The sequence below is a fragment of the Procambarus clarkii genome, chromosome 49 (assembly GCF_040958095.1).
Source record: "Procambarus clarkii isolate CNS0578487 chromosome 49, FALCON_Pclarkii_2.0, whole genome shotgun sequence".
NCBI lineage: Eukaryota > Metazoa > Arthropoda > Malacostraca > Decapoda > Cambaridae > Procambarus > Procambarus clarkii.
In genome coordinates this window covers 26986614-27004918 of record NC_091198.1, presented here as the reverse complement: position 1 = coordinate 27004918, position 18305 = coordinate 26986614, and the positions used below count along the sequence as shown (strand labels likewise).

Genomic DNA, 18305 nt, shown 5'->3' with positions numbered 1-18305 from the left:
TGGGAATAGTAATGCGGGTGATGATATTCGACAAAGAACTAATTACTGAATGACAGAAACAATTGAACATTTGATTTTAAAGGACATGTAAGAGAATGTGATGAACACAGCGAACATGTGGGGAATATGAACTTGCAGAGAGCATGAAAACGTGAAAAAGAATATTTAGAGTATACAAAAGATGAACAACGAACTTACGAAGAACAATCTGAGAACATGGAGAATATGAAAAAAGAACACAGAAAACATGGGGGGGAAAACGTAGAGAACATGAAAGAGGGTGCAAAGAACTTGGAGAAACAGGTGAAAACATGAATTGAACTTGAAGAGAACATACTGCTAGCATTTGCAGAACATGGAGAAACAGGAGAAAATATGGAAAGGCCAGTGTAGTGCAGTGCTAACACAGACAGCACCTGTATGGTGCAGTGGTATCACAAACAGCACCTGTATGGTGCAGTGGTATCACAGACAGCACCTGTATGGTGCAGTGGTAACACAGACAGCACCTGTATGGTGCAGTGGTATCACAGACAGCACATGTGTAGTGATGCAGTAACATACAAGATTTTGGTCAGTCTGACACACAAGATTTTGGTCAGTCTGACACACAAGGTTTTGGTCAGTCTGACACACATGGTTTTGGTCAGTCTGACACACATGGTTTTGGTCAGTCTGACACACAAGGTTTTGGTCAGTCTGACACACAAGGTTTTGGTCAGTCTGACACACAAGGTTTTGGTCAGTGTGACATACAAGGTTTTGGTCAGTCTGACACACAAGGTTTTGGTCAGTCTGACACACAAGGTTTTGGTCAGTCTGACACACAAGGTTTTGGTCAGTCTGACACATAAGGGGATAGTCTAATCTGACACACAAAGGGATAGTCTAATCTGCTGCACAAAGGGGATAGGCAAATCTGACACACAAGGACATTGTCTAACATGACACAATAGGGGAAAGTCTAATCAGACACAATGTGATAGTCTGATCTAACACACACATGCGTGTTTTAGTCTGTATGTTATTCTAATGTAACATACAAGGGAAATATTCGAAGCTGACACGCAAGGGAATAGTCTTAGCTTACACACAAGGGGATAGTTAAGGTTGATATACAGGGGGGATAGTCTAATGTGACAAACAAGGAGATGCTCTCATCTAACACAAGGGTATAATCTAATCTGACACACAAGGGGATAGTCTAATCTGCAACACAAGGAGATAGTCTAGCCTGACACACAAAAGGATAGTCTTATCTAAAACACAAGGGGATTGTCTAATCTGACTCACAAGAGGATTTGTCTAGCTTGACTCTTACAAGGGGGATAGTCTAATCTGAATCACAAGGGGATAATCTAATCTAACACACAAGGGGGTATAGTGTAAGCTGACACTCAAGGGGATAGTCTAATCTAACACACACAAGGACATTGTCTAACTTGACACAATATTAGATAGTCTAATCTGACACACAATGTGACAGTCTAATCTGCTACACCAGATGTATGGCCTAATCTGCTACACCAGGTGTATGGTCTAATCTAACATACATGTGGATAGTCTAATCTAACACATAAGGAGGGATAGTCTAATCTGACACACAGTGGGAGAGTGTATTCTGACACACAAGGAGAGATTCAAGTCTGACCCCAGACAAGTGGGTGACAGGCATCACACATTAGAAACTTTCAATACACCTGACACTCACACATAAGGGACACAATCAAGTGTGACACATTTATTTTATTTATTTATTTATTTATTTATATTCAAGAAGATACATTAGGTTGCGAGGGGTCATAACATTGGTATTGTTACATTCTTGCAAAGTCACTAACACGAATAGCGTTTCGGGCAGGTCATAAAGCTAACAAATAAAGGTGAGATTATTAATAGGTATACATTGTAGCACAACTTGAGTTTACTATAATAACTACATAATCATTTATGGGAGTGTTAACACTGAAGAATTTGCTTCTCTTAAATACTAAAATTGGGTGAGTGGGTAGCACAAATAACAGTTTGAGTTTGAAACATAATATAGGAAACTATGCGGATGAAGTTTGGTACTTTTAGGTTTTATTTTTGAATAAGGCATAGGTTGAACAATTTTTTAATTCAATAAGAGGTGAGTTCCATAGTCTGGGTCCTTTTATTTGTATGGAGTGTTTGCACATATTTAGTTTGACTCTGGGGATATCAAAGAGATATTTATTTCTGGTGTGGTGCTCATGGGTTCTATTACACCTATAAAGGAAAAGTTTCAGATTAAGATTAGTATATTGGAATGTAGGTTTTGTACATGTAAATAGCACAAGAGAATGTGTGGAGTGAGTTTATGTTTAGCATGTTAAGGAATTTAAACACAGAGGCTGTGTGTTGTCTGAAAACAGAGTTTGTTATAGTTCTGATAGCAGATTTTTTTTTGAGTGAATATTATTAAAGTCGAATTCTTATTTCAGAGTACTTATAAATTTTAGAGTATTTATAAAATTATGGCTTGTGCTAATTTGCAGTGGTTGTCTCCCGGGTACCGATACCGTATGTAAGATAGGAATAGATTAATGCGTAGTAAAATGAGAGGCGAGCATAATATCTGACTTTAGAGAGTATATTGACTGTTTTTTATACTTTTTTGGTTATGTGTTGTATGTGGGTGTTGAAGTTTAGCCTCTTGTCTATGTATAAGCCAAGGAACTTTCCTTCATTTTTATTCCTGATGTTAACATTGTCTATCTCAACTGGAATTTGATCTTTTGATTTAGTTTCAAATAAAATATTGTGCAAGGGTTAATTTTGCCAGCTCTCTTATGTTTGTTTTTGCAAGGTTTGCTGTGTAGTAACTACAGTAGTGATGATCAATGTGCTGGTTATTGTAAACATGTGATTGCAGATTCTATTACCGGGGTCAGTGACAGTGTGCATGCAGTGAGAATAGAGAAAACTTCTTGAGAATATTTGTGTGACAAAAGGAAGAAAATTTGATAATTGTCTACAATATTAAAACAAATGCTGTTGAATAAAAAGTAATAATTTGGTAGTATAAAACCAAGACAGAGTACTGATAGCTAATATTAGGGAGTGAGTATATAACTTCTTTTTTTAATGATACAAGTAAAAATGGTTAGTTAAATATACATAAAACAACGACCTGAATAGTGGAATTGGTTCGTAATTTAGCTGTAATTTCAAAAATAAATAATGAGCTTCAAATTTGTAAGTTACTAGCATACAGCAGTTAGATACAATAAAGAAAGTAATTACATTGCAGTAAAAAACTAAATTTAGGAACATTTACAGTAAAAATTTAAAATGATACAAATAAAGTAATATGAAAGATGAAACTAAACTGATATCTAATATTAATGAGAAAATTTATATCTCCTGCGCTTATTAATAATTTAAGTGAAGTAGTATTAGTGCGTAGTGTAAGTGATTTTGTACTAAAGTGTAAGTACAAAATACAGATCAGAACAGTTAATATACAACTGGACTAGGATATGGAATATTGCCTGGCAAAATGGAGTAGACGGAATGAAAATTGTATAATATTTAAAGAGTGGTGATGAATGAAATTAAAATTTATACAATTAATTAACTAGGAACCAGAATACTAGATCAAGGAACAATTACAATAAAAATTAAAATTACAAACAATAATCACAGTGAGATTACTGTGAATGCTGTGACCTGAATAAACTTGAGTTTGGTCAGGTCTGACACACATATATACATGAGTTAGTCAGGTCTGACACACATATATACATGAGTTAGTCAGGTCTGACACACATATAAACATGAGTTAGTCAGGTCTGACACACATATAAACATGAGTTAGTCAGGTCTGACGCACATATAAACATGAGTTAGTCAGGTCTGACACACATATAAACATGAGTTAGTCAGGTCTGACACACATATAAACATGAGTTAGTCAGTTCTGACACACATATAAACATGAGTTAGTCAGGTCTGACACACATATAAACATAAGTTAGTCAGGTCTGATACACATATAAACATGAGTTAGTCAGGTCTGACACACATATAAACATGAGTCAGTCAGGTCTGACACACATATAAACATGAGTTAGTCAGGTCTGACACACATATAAACATGAGTCAGTCAGGTCTGACACACATATATACATGAGTTAGTCAGGTCTGACACACATATAAACATGAGTTAGGTCTGACGCACATATATACATGAGTTAGTCAGGTCTGACACACATATATACATGAGTTTATTCAGGTCTGACACACACATAAACATGAGTTAGTCAGGTCTGACACACATATAAACATGACTTTATTCAGGTCTAGGAAACATGAGTTTATTCAGGAAGAAACAAAATTAACAATTGGTGAGTGAATGTCAGAGTATGAGGTGACAGCACTGTCTGCCCGCTACTCTGTAACAGGCTGTCAGAGAGCACCGTCATCAACAGTGACACAGAGCAGTGGTACCGTTGACCTCCGTCCTGGCTCCTGGAGCGTCGTTGGAGTGGAACTGAATGAGAATGACCAGGTAGGTGACCACGACGCTCACCACCTGGGGAGGGGGAACAGCTGTCACAAGTCGTGGGAGCATTTACATTGTTATATTTGTAACTTTGCCTTCAGCAAACAGGTACCTGGGAGTTAGACAACTGCTACTGGCTGCTTCTTGAGGAGTGTGTTAGAGATATATACATGAAGTAGACATAATAGAGAACATAACATGTCACGCTAGTAGCTTTCAAGAGATCACAGATTCAAGCTAAAGAAAAATAGGTGCCAAAAAATATTAGTAAGTGTTCTTTCCCAAACAGAGTAGTTAACGGTTGGGACAAGCTAAGTGAGAACGTGGTAGTGGACAAAACTTTCAGTAGTTTCAAAGCGTTATACAACAAAGAGTGCTGGGAAGACGAGAAACCACGAGCGTAGCTCTCATCCTGTAACTAAATTTAGGTAATTACACTTAGGTAAGCACTCACACACACACACACACACACAGTATGTGCCTACTCATTTGGCACACACACACACACACAGTATGTCCCTACTCATTAATAGGGAGTGGCCCTACTAATGAGAAAGGAATAGAATTTCAAGGAGATGGTCATCCTGGGCTGCGAGAGATTCAGAGACTACGTAACAGGCACCTTGACAATGGAAGGAACAAAAGTAGTAGTAGCAGTGATATATAACCCTCCACCAAATGACAGAAGACCCAGGCAAGAGTATGACAACAACAACACGGCAGTTAATGCTATAATTGAGAAGGCAGCCTCTGCTGCCTGTAGAAATAGATCCCATTTGCTCATAATGGGGAACTTCAATCACGGAAGGATAGACTGGGAGAACAAAGAATCGCATGGAGGTTAGGATACATGGAGAGCCAAACTAGTGGAGGTGGCGACAAGAAACTTTCTAAGCCAACATGTCAGAGAACCTACTAGGATGAGAGGAAACGATGAACCAGCGAGAGACTACCCAGTTTTCACTCTGAACGACTCCGACATAAGGGAAATCGGTTTTGAGGCCCCAGTAGAAATGAGCGACCACAGTGCACTGGTGTTTGAGTATCTGGTTGAAAAAGGATTATTGAACTCGAGGAAGGGTACTGAAATCAAAAGGCTGGCATTCCGAAAGGGAAACTATGAGGACATAAGAAAATTCCTAACAGATGGGTTGAGAATTTTACCTAACAGATATAACATCACGCAGAAGTACAAGAAAACAGCAAGCAAGTTGTTCCAGTCCAAAAAAGAAAACTATGAAATGAAGATGAGAAACCCATAGTTTAACCAGAGATGTAGGCTAGCTAAGCAGCAAAGTAAAAGGGCGTGGAGAAACTATAAGAATAACAGGACACTTGAGAGCAGAGAAAGATACCAGAATGCCAGGAATGAATATGTCAGGATGAGAAGAGAGGCAGAAAAACAATACGAAAATGATATCGCAAGCAAGGCAAAGACTCAACCTAAATTGCTGCACAGCCACATCAGGAGAAAAAAGCTGTTTTTTTTTTTTAATATTTTCTACCACAGACGTGGCCACACATTTACAATGCTAACCAGCATATATACATTTTATTTTGTCCTCCATGGACAGGGTTAGAGAAGTGCTAAACATATAGTTCAAGGGTTTATTGAACACTCAACCACAGAAGGTGATTCGGTGCTTTTAAAATGCTAAGCTAACCTACATACGTAAATACATAGATACACAGATTAAATACATAGATACACAGATTTACGTATGCCCTACATAAAGTGTTAGATGTGTCTTTTACATAGTGTCATTAATGTACATTCACAAAGGTGAAATGTAATTCTGATAAGCTTCCATATATACTTTATACCCATACATATACATACACACACACACATATACATACATATATACACACACACATGCATTCACATACATTTGTCTCATTTACTCTGACAGGGTGAGGTAGCTGATAAAGAAACTAGTGTGCAATTAAGCACTTAATCACTGAAGGTGATGAAGGTGCTTTTACAAGCACAGGTTATATAGTTACATCATATATATACATTGTATGATTGGTATATTACATGGTCAATCTTGGATACAAGTCCAATATATCATCAAGTATTCCAGTACTCATATAGTAATTACAGAGTTCAGCATACCTTAGCCCAGGAGGGCGAAAGTCAGTCAGTATGGGACATTCTACAATATAATGTTCAAGAGAGTGCATGTTTTCTCTTTCACAAAATTGACATATTGTGTACTCGACATTTGGGTTTTGAGAAAGCTGCCAGATACGTCTATATCCCAGGCGTATTCTGGCCACTATTCTGGCCTCTGAAAAAAACAGTAAAGGAACAGGTAATGAAATTAAGGATAGGGGCAGAAGGATTCACTAGAAACGACAAGGCAGTGTGTGAGGAACTGAATAAAAAAAATCTAGGAGAGTCTTCACCTTAGAGCAAGGAGAAATTCCAGAGATATGAGAGGGAATAGTTAACCAGGAACCACTAGAAGAGTTTGTGATTACCAGTGTAAGGAAGTTTTCACTAGAGTTGGATGTGACAAAGGCTATAGGTCCAGATGGAATCTCCCCTTGGATACGAAAGAAAGGAGGAGAAGCACTATGCTTGCCACGCTCCATAGTGTATAACAAATCACTGGCAACAGGGGAACTGCCAGAAATTTGGAAAGCAGCTAATGTAGTCCCGATATACAAGAAAAAAAATAGACAGGAGGCAGTGAACTACAGGCCAGTGTCTCTAACCTGCATACCATGCAAGCTAATGGAGAAGATTGTGCGAAGAAAGCTAGTGGAACATATAGAGCGAAAGAATTTTGTAACACAGCATCAACATCGGTTCAGGAATGGCAAGTCCTGCCTCACAGGGTTAATTGAATTCTATGACCAGGCAAGAAATAGAGGGGTGGGCAGAGTGCATATTTTTGGATTGCCAGAAAGCCTTTGATACAGTACCACACAAGAGGCCAGTGATAAAGCTGGAGATGCAAGTTGGAGTGAAAGGGAAGGTACTCCATTGGATAAGGGAGTACCTAAGCAACAGAAGACAACGAGTCACTGTGAGGGGTGAGGTCTCAGATTGGCGAGACGCCACAAGTGGAGTCCCGCAGGGGTCAGTCCTTGAACCTATACTGTTTCTGGTATATGTAAATGATCTCCCAGAGGGTATAGATTCGTTTCTCTCAATATTTGCTGATGATGTAGAAATTATAAGGAGGATTGAAACAGAGGATGATAGTAGGAGGCTACAAGATGACCTAGACAGACTGAATGAATAGTCCAACAAATGGCTGCTAAAGTTCAACGTGAGTAAATGCAAAGTAATGAAACTTGGCGGTGGAAATAGGAGGCCAAACACGGGATACAGAATAGGAGATGAAGTACTTAATGAAACGGATAGAGAGAAAGATCTAGGAGTTGATATCACACCAAACCTGTCTCCTAAAGCCCACATAAAAATAATTATGTCTGCGGCATATGCAAGGCTGGCTAACATCAGAACAGCCTTCAGGTACCTGTGTAAGGAATCATTCAGAATCTTGTATACCACATATGTAAGACCAATCCTGGAGTATGTGGCCCCAGCATGGAGCCCGTACCTTGCCAAGCACAAGACGAAACTGGAAAAAGTTCAGAGGTATGCCACTAGACTAGTCCCAGAACTAAGAGGCTTGAGTTACGTGGAAAGGCTGCGGGAAAGGCACCTTACGACACTGGAAGACAGAAGAGTGAGGGGTGACATGATCACTACCTACAAAATCCTCAGGGGCATTGACAGGGTAGACAAGGATAAACTATTCAACACTGGTGGTACGCGACCAAGGGGACACAGGTGGAAACTGAGTACCCAAATGAGCCACAGGGACGTTAGAAAGAACTTATTCAATGTCAGAGTAGCTAACAGGTGGAATGCAGTAGGCAGTGATGTGGTGGAGGCTGACTCCATATACAGTTTTAAATGAAGATATGACAGAACCCAGTAGGCTCAGGAATCACCATTTGATTGACGGTTGAGAGCCGGGGACTAAAGAGCCAAAGCTCAATCCCCGCAAGCACAACTATGTGAGTACAACTATGTGAGTACAACTATGTGAGTACAACTAGGTGAGCACACACACACACACACACATACACACACACACACACACACACACACACACACACACACACACACACACACACACACACACACACACACACACACACACACACATCCTCATCCCCTCTCCTTCCATGTGACCCCCCCACCCTTGCGAGGGGGGTGGGAGGTTCCCCCCACCCCCTCTATCCTTCCCCCTCCCAACCTCTCAACTTCTATCTGACTCCCAACCTTACGCTATCTCCCAACCCCTCTATGCCCTCCCTAATCTTCAGACCCAGTATGCCCTTCCTACTCCAGACCTACCTACCCAGGCCCTACCCCAGACCCTCCTACCTACCTTCCTAGAAGCCCAGCCCCCAGTAGCCCCCCAAGCACCCCTCCTGACCTCTTTCACCCCCCATACACCCCCCGGACCCTCCCAGACACCCCCCGGATCCCCCCGGACATCCCCCGGATCCTCCCCGCCCCCAGTCATCCCCCAGACACCCCCCCAGATCCCCCAGATCCCCCCTGCCCCCAGACACCCCCAGATCCCCCCAGACCCCCAGAGAAAGGGAGAACTCTGGTACAAGAGTTTCCATGAAGAATCTCAAGGTTTGGTACACCAATGCTGATGGGGTATCTAATAAAGCAGAAGAGATAAAAGAAAGAGTGAGTGAAGCAGATCCTGACATAGTTGCAATTGTGGAAATTAAAATTAATGACATGATCTCAGATGCAATCTTTCCTGAAGGGTACCAGGTGATACGAAAAGAGAGGACACAGAGACAGGGAGGGGGAGTAGCACTCCTAATAAAGCGGAAATGGAAGTTTGAAGACCTGGGAAATCGAGTTACCAATGAGTGCACAAGCTTCATACATGGAACTCTGACAGTAGAAAGGAGGAAGACTGTGATCTTGGTAATCTACAATCCCCCACCAAACAGTAGAAGACCCAGGCAGGAGTATGATGACAACAACAAAGCATGTATAGATGAACTTCAGAAGGCAGCAACACTAGCCCACAGAATGAGAGCGAAGCTGCTGATCATGGGGGACCTAAATCATGGAGAGATAAATTGGGAATCAAGGAATCCCCATGGAGGGGACGAAACGTGGGGAGCAAAATTAGTAGATGTTATAGACAGGAATTTCCTGACACAACATGTGAAGGAAGACACAAGGGAAAGAGGAGGAGATGCACCGAGCCTATTAGACTTGATTTTCACCCAGAACCTTGTCCCATACTTCTTGGGGGGCAGATAGGCGCACTCTCCTTGCTTTACATTCCTCTCTCGTCCTGTCTAAGCTCGATTATGGTTGCCCTGCTTACTCGTCTGCTTCTCCTTCTACTCTTCGCCGTCTTGATGCTTTGCACCATGCTGGGTTGCGCCTCAGTTCTGGTGCCTTTCGTTCGACTCCCGTCCTTAGCTTGTATGTTGACACTGGCTTCCTGTCTCTCCAGGACCGCCGTGATCGCTACTGTCTTCGCTATCTTGCGCGGTCCTTGCAACATCCTTCCTCTCGTCTCTGTCGTGCTTTAACTTTTACCCCTCCTGCGGTTCCTGTTCCTCTTCACCACCTCCCTCTTTCTGTCCGGTTATCTCGCCTGCAGGATTCTCTTTCCGTTCGTATTTCTGATGTTTCTCCTCGTGTTGTTCCTTCTTTGCCCCCGTGGAGGGTCCCTCTTCCGCGGTTTTGTACATCCTTGACTCGTATCACTAAAGCTTTTACCCCTCCTACAGTTCTAAAACACCTTTTCCTCGAGCACTTTTCTTCTCACTCCCGCTCCGTTTCTGTCTTCACCGATGGGTCTAAGTCAGCGGACGGTGTTGGCTACTCTGTTGTTTTTCCTGATCGCACTTATATGTGTCGCTTGCCTCCGGAGACTAGCATCTTTACAGCGGAACTTTATGCTATTCTCTATGCTCTTCGTCTCCTGCTTTCTCGTTGTCAGTCTTCCTTTGTGGTTGTTGTTGACTCTCGTAGTGCCCTCATGGCTCTCGGGTGCTTTAATCCAGTTCATCCGGTAGTTGTCGAGATCCAGCATTGGCTGTTTCTCGTTCACAGTAAATTTAAGTCGGTTGAGTTTTGTTGGGTTCCCAGCCATATTGGCGTGTCTTTAAATGAGCGTGCGGATGCTGCCGCTAAGGAAGCTGTCCGCTCTTGTCCCATCTCTCGTAAAGGCATTCCGTATTCCGACTTTTACCCGGTTATCCATTCCTCAGTCCTTACCCGTTGGCAGGCTTCTTGGTTGTCTGTTACTGGTAACAAGCTACGTACTCTTAAATGTTGTGTTTCCTCGTGGCCGTCCTCCTTCCACCGTAACCGGCGGTGGGAAACAGCTCTAGCGAGGTTGCGTATTGGCCATACTCGCTTAACCCATGGTCACTTGATGGAGCGCCGCCCTGCTCCTTATTGTCCTAGTTGCATTGTCCCTCTTACGGTCGTGCATGTCCTTCTTGAATGTCCTGACTTCCAGGACGAGCGTGTGTCTTGCTTTCCGACCGCCCCTCGCGGTCACCTATCCCTCGATAGAATTCTTGGTGACTCGGATACTTTTGATATCGTTCGCCTTATGCGTTTTTGTTCTCGTATTGGCATCCTTGGTGATATTTAGCGCCCTCTGATTATTTTGCGTATTTGATGGTGCTACATAGCCTTCCCGGTTTGGTGCCTTCTTTTGATAATTACTTACTTACTTCACCCAGAACGTAGAAGATATCGAGAATTTAGAGCATGAAATACCTCTAGGGGCCAGTGACCATTGTGTCCTAGTCTTTGACTACTTGATGGAATTCAAACTTATGACCATGGGACAAGAGATCTGGGAAAGGAGAGCTGACTACAGGAAAGGGGACTATAAGAGGATAAGGGACTATCTGGGTGAAGTGCAGTGGGAGGAAGAAATTAGAGGAAAAACAGTCCAAGATATGATGTACCTAGTCATACAGAAATGCCAGGAGGCCGAAGAGAGATTTATACCAACGGTAAAGGGAAAAAATAAGAAGGAATATAATAACCCATGGTTTAATAGACAGTGTCAGGAAGCAAAAATGGCCAGCAGGAGGGAGTGGAGGAAGTACAGAAGACAAAGAACAGAGGACAACAGGATCAGATACAACAGAGCTAGGAACGATTACATTAACATAAGACGAACATCGGAAAGGGACTATGAGAACGATATTGCAATCAAAGCGAAAAAACAACCTAAGTTACTACACAGTCATATAAGAAGAAAAATGTCGGTGAACGACCAAGTGACAAGACTAAGGAAGACAGAGGGGGCATATACTGAAAGTGACAAGGAAATCTGCGAGGTACTGAATGCCAGTTTCCATGGAGTGTTCACTACCGAGCCTGAGCAGCTCCCATTGTTGGAAGGGGTTACCCTAGATGAAAGACTATCAGATATAGAGGTGACAGCAGAGGAGGTAATGAAACAGTTGACAACTCTAGATGCAACTAAAGCAGTTGGACCAGACAAAGTATCACCGTGGATACTAAAAGAAGCAGCACAGGCCCTCAGCGTGCCTCTGGCAATGATCTTTAATGAGTCACTTATGTCAGGAGAATTGCCCAGTTGCTGGAAGAAGGCAAATGTCGTGCCGATCTTCAAGAAAGGTTATAGGGAGGAGGCACTTAACTATAGACCTGTATCACTGACAAGCATCCCCTGTAAAATACTGGAAAGAATAATTAGGCTACGACTGGTTGCACACCTAGAGAACATTAGGTTTGTGAACAAACATCAACATGGGTTCTGGACAGGGAAATCGTGCCTAACAAACCTTCTGGAATTCTATGATAAAATAACGAGGATAAGACAGGACAGAGATGGTTGGGCAGACTGCATATTTCTGGACTGCCAAAAAGCCTTTGATACAGTACCGCACATGAGACTGCTGTTCAAGCTCGAGAGGCAGGCGGGGGTGGGGGGAAAGGTCCTAGCATGGATAAGGAACTACCTAACAGGAAGGAGCCAAAGAGTTACGGTAAGGGGCGAGAAGTCGGACTGGCGAACACTAACAAGTGGAGTACCACAAGGATCGGTGCTGGGACCAATTCTATTTCTTGTATATGTTAACGACATGTTTACAGGCGTAGAGTCCTACATGTCGATGTTTGCGGATGACGCAAAGTTGATGAGAAGAGTTGTGACAGATGAGGATTGCAGGATCCTCCAAGAGGACCTGAACAGGTTGCAGAGATGGTCAGAGAAATGGCTACTGGAATTCAACACGAGCAAATGTAAAGTTATGGAAATGGGACTAGGAGATAGGAGACCAAAGGGACAGTACACAATGAAGGGGAACAGCCTACCTGTAACGACGCGTGAAAGAGACCTGGGGGTGGACGTAACACCTAATCTATCTCCTGAGGCACATATAAATAGGATAATGACAGCAGCGTACTCTACACTGGCAAAAGTTAGAACATCATTCAGAAACCTAAGTAAGGAGGCATTTAGGGCGCTTTACACTGCCTACGTAAGGCCAGTCTTAGAGTATGCCGCCTCATCATGGAGTCCCCATCTGAAGAAGCATATAATGAAACTGGAAAAGGTTCAGAGGTTTGCAACGAGACTCGTCCCAGAGCTACGAGGGATGGGGTATGAGGAGTGCCTGAGGGAACTGTGCCTTACGACACTAGAAAGAAGAAGGGAGAGGGGGGACATGATAGGAACGTATAAGATACTCAGAGGGATTGACAGAGTGGACATAGACAAAATGTTCACACGGAATAGTAACAGAACGAGGGGACATGGATGGAAGCTTGAAACTCAGATGAGTCACAGAGATGTTAGGAAGTTTTCTTTTAGCGTGAGAGTAGTGGGAAAATGGAATGCACTTCAGGAACAGGTTGTGGAAGCAAATACTATTCATAATTTTAAAACCAGGTATGATAGGGAAATGGGACAGGAGTCATTGCTGTAAACAACCGATGCTCGAAAGTCGGGATCCAAGATTCAATGCTCGATCCTGCAGACACAACTAGGTGAGTACACACACACACACACACACATACACACACAGACACACACACACACACAGGGACGTAAGAAGGAACTTTTTCAGTGTCAGAGTAGTTAACAGATGGAATGCATTAGGCAGTGATGTGGTGGAGGCTGACTCCATACACAGTTTTAAATGTAGATATGATAGAGCCCAGTAGGCTCAGGAATCTGTACACCAGTTGATTGACAGTTGAGAGGCGGGACCAAAAGGCCAAAGCTCAACCCCCGCAAGCACAAATAGGTGAGTACAAATAGCTTAGTACACACACAAAACGGGCCTCACGGCTGAGTTGTCAGCGCTTGGGGCCGTAGTCCTAAGCCCGTGTTCGATTCCCGGTCAAGGCAGAAACAAATGGGCAGAGTTTCTTTCATCCTGATGGCTCTGTTAACCTAACAGTAAATAGGTACCTGGGAGTTAAACAGTTGTTACGGGCTGCTTCCTGTGTATGTGTGTAATTACCTAAGTATAGTTACTGGATGAGAGCTATGCTCGTGGTGTCCTGTCTTCCCAGCACTCTTTGTCATATAACGCTTTGAAACTACTGACAGTCTTGGCCTCCACCACCTTCTCCCCTAACTTGTTCCAACCGTCTACCACTCTGTTTGTATTTTCTTATATTTCTTCGGCATCTGTGTTTAGCTAGTTTATATCTATGACCTCTTGTTCTTAAAGTTCCAGGTCTCAGGAAATCTTCCCTATTGATTTTATCAATTCTTGTTACTATTTTGTATGTAGTGATCATATCACCTCTTTTTCTTCTGTCTTCCAGTTTTGGCATGTTTAATGCCTCTAACCTCTCCTCGTAGCTCTTGCCTTTCAGTTCTGGGAGCCACTGAGTAGCATGTCTTTGCACCTTTTCCAGTTTGTTGATGTGCTTCTTAAGATATGGGCAACACACAACCGCTGCATATTCTAGCTTTGGCCTAACAAAAGTCGTGAACAATTTCTTTAGTATATCGCCATCCATGTATTTAAAAGCAATTCTGAAGTGAGAAAGTGTGGCATAGGCTCCTCGCACAATATTCTTTATGTGGTCCTCAGGTGATAGTTTTCTATCTAGAACCCCTCCTAGATCTCTTTCTTTATCAGAATTCTTTAAAGATTTCTCACATAATATATAGGTTGTGTGGGGTCTATGTTCTCCTATTCCACATTCCATAACATGGCATTTATTAGAATTAAATTCCATTTGCCAAGTGGTGCTCCAGATACTTATTTTGTCCAGGTCATCTTGAAGGGCATGACCATCATCTAAGTTTCTTATCCTTCCTATTATCTTGGCATCATCAGCAAACATGTGCATATAGTTCTGTATACCAACTGGTTATCTTGAGATGATTTCGGGGCTTTTTTTAGTGTCCCCGCAGCCCGGTCCTCGACCAGGCCTCCACCCCCAGGAAGCAGCCCGTGACAGCTGACTAACACCCAGGTACCTATTTTACTGCTAGGTAACAGGGGCATAGGGTGAAAGAAACTCTGCCCATTGTTTCTCGCCGGTGCCTGGGATCGAACCCAGGACCACAGGATCACAAGTCCCGCGTGCTGTCCGCTCGGCCGACCGGCTCTCCTGGTAGATCATTTATGTAGACAATAAACATCACTGGTGCAAGAACTGAACCCTGTGGTACTCCACTTGTGACATTTCTCCAGTCCGATACATTGCCTCTGATCACTGCCCTCATTTTTCTATCAGTCAGAAAATTTTTCATCCATGTTAGAAGCGTACCTGTCACCCCTCCAATATTTTCCAGTTTCCAGAACAACCTCTTATGTGGAACTCTGTCAAAAGCCTTTTTTAGGTCCAGATAGATGCAGTGTATGTGTGTGTGTGTGTGTGTGTGTGTGTGTGTGTGTGTGTGTGTGTGTGTGTGTGTGTGTGTGTGTGTGTGATTGTGTGCTTGTGTAAGAGACATTTGTAGTAAACATAATAGAGAAAAAAATAATTGGTTAGAAAGGCAGGGTCCAAGAACAAATGACCATTCATGTTTAACAAATTTGCTATCTTTTTATTCAGGCATAGTTGAGGTAGTTGATAGTGGTAAGGATTGTGATATTGTGTACCTTGACTTTAGCAAAGCTTTTGATACAGTACCACATGAAATAATGATTAGAAAGATAGAGGCTCATGGTATTGGGGGTGCTATATTAAGTTGAATTAGGGCAAGACGATACCAAAAAAAAACAGAGTTAGTATAAATGGGGTTAAGTCAGAGTAAGAAACTGTTGTAAGTGGAGTGCCTCAAGGCTCTGTCCTGGGGACCTCTGTTGTTTGTAATATATATAAATGATTTAGATTCGGGTTGAGTAGCAATATTTGCAAATTTGCCGATGATATAAAAATCGGTAGGGAAATTAACAAGGAAGAAGACTCACTGTCATTTCAAGTTGGTCTAAACAGGGTTTTGAAATGGTCAAAAGATTGGTAGATGCAGTTTAATGCTGCTAAATGTAAAGTTTTGAGGCTAGGTAATGATGATAGAGTTACAAGATACGAGCTAGATGGTGTTGAGATTGCGAAGTTGGGTTGCGAAAGGGATTTGGGATTATGATTAGTAAGAATTTATAACCAAAGGATCAATGCATAAATGTTCGTAATAAGGCAAATAGGACACTGGGATTTATTAATCGAAGCGTTAGTAACAAGACACCTGGTGTTGTTTTTCAGCTATATCTTGCTCTTGTTAGGCCCCATTTAGATTATGCAGATCAGTTTTGGTCGCCTTACTATAGAATGGATATAGGTTTCACTTGAACGTGTCCAGCATAGGATGACAAAGTAAATTCCCAAAATTAGAAATCATTCATATGAAGAAAGATTTACAAAACCTAAATTGCATTCACTGGAAAGGCGAAGAGTTAGGGGTGACATGAACAAGTTCACAAAGTTTACAAGTGGATGAACGTACATAACAAAGGGGATATTAATAGGGTATTAAAAGTATGACCACAAGACAATACACGAAACAATGGGTATAAATTGGATAAGTTTAGATTTAGGAAAGACTTGGGTAAATACTGGTTTGGTAACAGGGTTGTTGATTTAGGGAACCAATTACCGAGTCACGTGGTGGAGGTGGGGTCCCTCAATTGTTTCAAGCATGGGTTGGACATGTATATGAGTGGGATTGGGTGGTTATAAATAGGAGCTACCTCGTATGGGCCAATAGGCCTTCTGCAGTTATCTTTGTTCTTATGTTCTTATGTTCTTATGTTCTAAAAGGCAAAAAAAAGTTGGCCCCAAAATGGACCCTTGAGGTACATCACTTACCTCCTGTCAGATTCATTCCCTTTTAGCACGACCCTTTGTTTTAACCATTGTTTTATCCACTTCAGCATTCTCCCATTTATTCCATGTGATTGTAGTTCCTTGCCAGTTTCTCATGTGGTACCTTTTCAAAGCTTTAGCAAAGTCCAAGTAAGCTACATCAACCGGAAGTCCTTTGTCTAAATAGCCAGTTACCGTTTCCAGAGATGAGAGCAGGTTTGTAAGGTAGGATCTGTTTTTAACAAATCCATGTTGTGTTGATTTTACAAGATTGTTTACTATGAGATGTTGCATGATTCCCTCCCTTAGGATTCTCTCCATGAGCTTGTAGATGTGCGATGTCAAGCTGATCGGACGGTAGTTTTCTGATGAGCTCTGCTGCCTTTTTTGAAAACAGGAGTAACATTTGAAAATTTCGAATGTAAGGGAACTATCCCTTGGTCCAGGGATTTTCTGAAAAGGAGTTTCAGTGGTAAAAATAGTGCATCTGCCAGTTTCTTTGTGGTTTTGGATTGGATTCCATTCACACCTTGGGCTTTTGAGTCTTTTAGTTTATCCATGCTCTTCCTAAGTGTGTCACAGGCCACAGGAGGATCTGTGGCAGATAAGACAGCGCTTAAAACTCATAATCCTAGAGTCCTCGTTCGATCCCCGGAAACACGAAACAATGGGTATTGAATGGAAGTGATTGTAGAAAGCCTATTGGTCCATATTTCTTGATGCTTCTATATTGGAGCGGAGTCTTGAGGTGGGTAGAATATAGTTGTGTATTAATTGGCTGATGATTGCTGGTGTTGACTTCTTAATGTGTAGTGCCTCGCAAACGTCAAGCCGTCTGCTATCGCTGTATCTATCGATGATTTCTGTGTTGTTTACTAGGATTTCTCTGGCGATGGTTTGGTTGTGGGAAGAGATTATATGTTCCTTAATGGAGCCCTGTTGCTTCAACCCGTTCTCGCAAATTCGTAAAGTCAATATTGACTTATTAACTACGTGCATAGGTGATATACTAAACATAATAGATACCCTTAAAAAGATTCATAGAAAACACCGACCTTACCTAACCTTGTTAGTATCTTAAGATAAGCATCTTATTGCTTCGTAATTACAATTATTACTTAACCTATACCTATTATAGGTTAGGTAATAATTGTAATTACGAAGCAACAAGATGCTTATCTTAACATACTAAGTAGGTTAGGTAAGGTTGGTGTTTTCTATGAAGCTTTTCAAGAGAAACTATTATGTTAAGTATGTCACCTATGCACATATTTAATAAGTCAATATTGACTTGGTTGCTTATGCATCGTTAAACGCCTAGAAAGAGATGTTGTTGTCTTGCCTATATACTGGGTTTTTTGGAGCTTACAGTCCCCAAGAGGGCATTTGAAGGCATAGACGACGTTAGTCTCTTTTAAAGCGTTCTGTTTTGTG

The 18305-nt window shown here is 41.9% G+C and overlaps 1 long non-coding RNA gene across 2 annotated transcripts in view; it reads left to right on the top strand.

Moving 5' to 3' along the window:
- LOC138351236 (uncharacterized) overlaps positions 1-18305 on the top strand; it is a 54880-nt gene that overhangs the window by 19669 nt on the left and 16906 nt on the right. The window contains exon 3 of one of the 2 annotated variants that reach the window (XR_011222380.1): positions 4428-4534. The exons of the other annotated variant lie outside the window; for it this stretch is intronic. This is a non-coding gene — a long non-coding RNA (uncharacterized lncRNA). The remainder of the gene's footprint in view (positions 1-4427; positions 4535-18305) is intronic. 2 annotated transcript variants of the gene reach the window in all.